This window comes from Alligator sinensis, unplaced genomic scaffold (genome assembly GCF_000455745.1).
Source record: "Alligator sinensis unplaced genomic scaffold, ASM45574v1 scaffold693_1, whole genome shotgun sequence".
Classification (NCBI taxonomy): domain Eukaryota; kingdom Metazoa; phylum Chordata; order Crocodylia; family Alligatoridae; genus Alligator; species Alligator sinensis.
The window spans coordinates 2,446,586-2,450,310 of NW_005841987.1; the positions used below are offsets into that span (position 1 = coordinate 2,446,586).

Here is a 3,725-nt window from a genome sequence, read left to right on the forward strand (position 1 = left end):
AAGGTTCAAATTCATTTGCACTCATTCAGCCCAACATTTTTTTCATTCCCTACAAAAGCACAACTAACTAAACAAACCATCCTTGCCAACTTGAACCTTCACATTTCAAAGAGTAAAACAGGTACGTGCTACACTTCCACATTTGCATTATGAAGCTTCTGTATGTGCCAACTACCTAATGAAACAGGGTTATCCAATTAGCAAAACACACTTTCCCTATTCAGGATCACCACCTCCCATCTACCATGAAATAACAGCTGTTCACTACATTCCTTTGCTCAGTAAAACTATCTTCTTTTCCTCTTTTATTTTTCCAGCCAGCTTACTCATTTGGGCATTCTTTTCCCTCTCAACCTCTGTTCCCCTCACAATTATTATATATACGTCATACTAGGGATGTAAATGGTTAAACAACAATTATATTTGTACCATTTAGTGACCTCCAGCAGGAAGGGACCCAGTCCCTTATGTGTTCACTGCGCACCTGGTGCTGCATGGGCCCCAGGCCACTGGTGGGAAGCCACAGGGCAGTCGTTGCAGCCGAGCCACTAGGTGCCACTGCCCAGCTCTGGACCTGTGGCTTACTTCCCCATGGGCTGGGGCTGGGGCAGCGGACCTCTCCTGTTCCTAGATCCTGCTGCCATGGGGAGAGAGGGAGGGAGGTGCCTGAAGGCCACCCCCAACGGGGTCGGGTAGAGCTTTCCCGCCACAGCAGTAAGACTCCTGGCTCCACACTGGGTTAGCCCAGCCTGCCCGCAGCAGCAAGGCCCAGGCAGGGTGATGGGCTCCCTGGTCTTCCCACCACACTTGTACTGCCATGGCCCAGACCTAGAAGATTCCTCTGTGCTGCCAGGCTAGGCCCTCCCCATCTTACTCTGGGGACAGAGGGGTCTGGTCCCAGCATGGCAGCCTCCACTGGGTGCACAGTTTCTTTTCCCGTCCTGTCTATGGTGTGGGGGCTGCATGGGGCCTGGCCTAGGCCTGAGGCAAGGCCGAGCACATGGCTGGCTTGGCCTGAGGGGGTGCCCCAGCAGCTGAAGAGGGGGGTGCCATAGCAGTGTGGTGTTGGGTCTGAGGGGTCACCACCAGTTCTTTATGTGGTGAACACGGCCCCCTTAGGGAGTTCCTGAAGGGTGGCAGTGTAGCAAGGGTCCCGGGGGAGCATTAGGGTTGCAACAGTGGCCTCCCAGGCTGGAGCTGCTGCACCACCACCCCTCAGGAATGACCTAGGGCTGGGTAGAGCCACCATGAGGCCAGGAGTTTTGCTGCTGAAGGGGGCCTGGCACCTCCTTCCTTCCCCATAGCAGTGGGATCCAGGCACAGGAGAGGTCCACAGCCCCAGCTCCATCTGCAGCCCCAGCCCCTGTTAGGAGAGCCCACAGCTCCACAGCTTGGCAGCAACCCACTGCCCCCTGCCCATGTCTCCCTGCCAATGGCCTGGGGCCCACACAGTGCCAGTTGAACAATGAGGTCACTAAACTAGTGTTGGAGGTCACTAAATTAGGTATGTGCTATCAGTTAACCATTTAACCCAGTGGTTGTCAACCTTTTTTCATTTTCAAACCCCTTTGGAAATTTTCAGTGTAAGTGTGGGTACTCACATACTTTTGATTGACTATAATCTTGTTGTGTGGACCCCTTAGACATAGTCTGACTACCTCCAGGGGTTCACGGACAGCAGGTTGAAAACCAGTGGTTTAACTGATATAGCTAGATGTTAAATGGATAACTTATTAAAGGCTATTTACATCCCTACTTTATACTTTCCCTCACCCTTCCTCTCCAGTTGCCCACACAGATGTTGGTCACCATTGAAAACAGAAAAAGACCATGCTATGTAAATTTAACCTGACCAATAACTATTTAAACCTCATTTGTTAAGAGGATATGGAAGCAATAGTTGACAGTAACAACAGTTCTGTCCCTTCTCTCCCCAGTTGTGTTGCTTAATTCTCTTCTCCCCAGTTGTGTTGCTTAATTCTCTGTCCCTTACTTTTCCTCCATTAGTGAGATAGCAGAAGTTTTAGGAAGGGTTGAATGTGCCAATGTAGTTGAACAGCTTAGGAATGGGCATGAAAGGTTTCAACTTTACTTAGCAAAAAATTTCTGAAAATGATCAGTTTTTTGAATTCTAATGAAAAATTAGTGCATTAAAGAAATGCAGATGTTTTCTGTGAGAGCTTTTGTTTATCTGCAAACCTAGTTTTCATGTAAAAAATAAAAGACAATTGGACATTTTTGACCATCCTGATCAGGAATGTTTTTGAGAAGACATACTAGAAAGATGAGCGAAGCAAGAGATACATATCTGTAGACAAGTAATTGGCTACTGGCAACAGAACCACAGAATAGAAAGGGTCAACTTCAGAACTGCTATCTTTAGGAACCTCCTCCGGCTCCTCTGTCTTTCTTGCTCTAAGTACTTCCATTTTCTCTCTTCTTCTCCTATCCATTTTAAAATTCACATGGTTCTATCAGTAAAGCCCCTTAGTGCTTGTAATTCTTCAGATGTTCCTATAACAGATCTGTGCTGGAAGTACTCATACTACTCCCACTTTTACAAAAACAGATTCATGTCAGGAAATGGAGCTACGGATAGCTCATACTAAGTGTCAGAGGGAGGTCCTCTTTCAGTCTTCAGATGTTGGTCTTAGTACAACTGCATACCTAGTAAATGCAGTAGCTGCTGTCTTGTTACTTATGGCTGAATTTCATAGATTTCATAGACTTCATAGACGTTGGGGCTGGAAGGGACCTCATAAGATCATCGGGTCCAGCCCTCTGCCCAAGGGGCAGGAAGTCAGCTAGGGTCAAAGGATCCTAGCAAGATAAACGTTGAAATGTTTCTTGAAAGTGTCTAGAGTAGGTGCTTGCACCACCTCTGGAGAGAGTTTTTTCTAGGCCTTGGGGGCTTGGACAGTAAAGAAGTTTTTCCTTATGTACAGCCTAAAATGGTTTTGCAGGAGTTTGTGACCATTAGACCTTGTCATCCCCTGGGGTGCTCTTCCTCAGATCCTGATGCACACCCCTTATGTACTCATAGGCTGCCACCAAGTCACCCCTGAGCCTAAGCTTCTCCAGGCTGAAGAGTCCCATAGCTCACAACCTGTCTTCATAAGGCCTGTTCTCATGCCCCCTGATCATGCATGTGGCTCTTCTCTGGACTCTTTCAAGCTTCTCCACATCCTTCCTAAACTGTGGAGCCCAGAATTGGATGCAGTACTCCAACTGCTGCTTCACCAAGGCTGAGTACAGTGGGAGGATGATATCCTGGGTCTTGCTCAAGATGTATGAGTAGATGAAAGCCAGAGTTTTGTTCACTTTGCCAGGTGCAGTATCACATTGGTGGCTCATATTCTTCTTGTGGTCAATCATAGCCCCCAAGTCTCATTTGGTCATGGTGAATTGTAAGTTTAATCATTTTCTAATAAATGCCTTTTGTAAAGTGTGTATGGTGATGTTTGTGAAGTCCCTTATGTTGCAAATTCACCATCTTTTCTTAGGCTAAGTCAATACTTCAGCGGTTGTTTCAATCCAGGGCTGTCAAGCTTCAAAGCAGCGAGGGACCATGTGCCCCAAGGGCTGTACCAGTAGAGTCATCACACAGCAAAGGGCAGGGCTGGGGTGCAAGGGTCCTCCCAGACTGCATGCCTTATGCAGGCAGGTGGACACATGCACACATGGACAGGTGATACCCAGTGCAGAAGCCTGCCTCACGTTCAGCA

The 3,725-nt window shown here is 47.7% G+C and overlaps 1 protein-coding gene across 1 annotated transcript in view; it reads right to left on the reverse strand.

The window, feature by feature from the left end:
- The window catches only part of KYNU (kynureninase), a 112,698-nt gene that overhangs the window by 77,126 nt on the left and 31,847 nt on the right, over nucleotides 1–3,725 (reverse strand). The window lies entirely within an intron of this gene.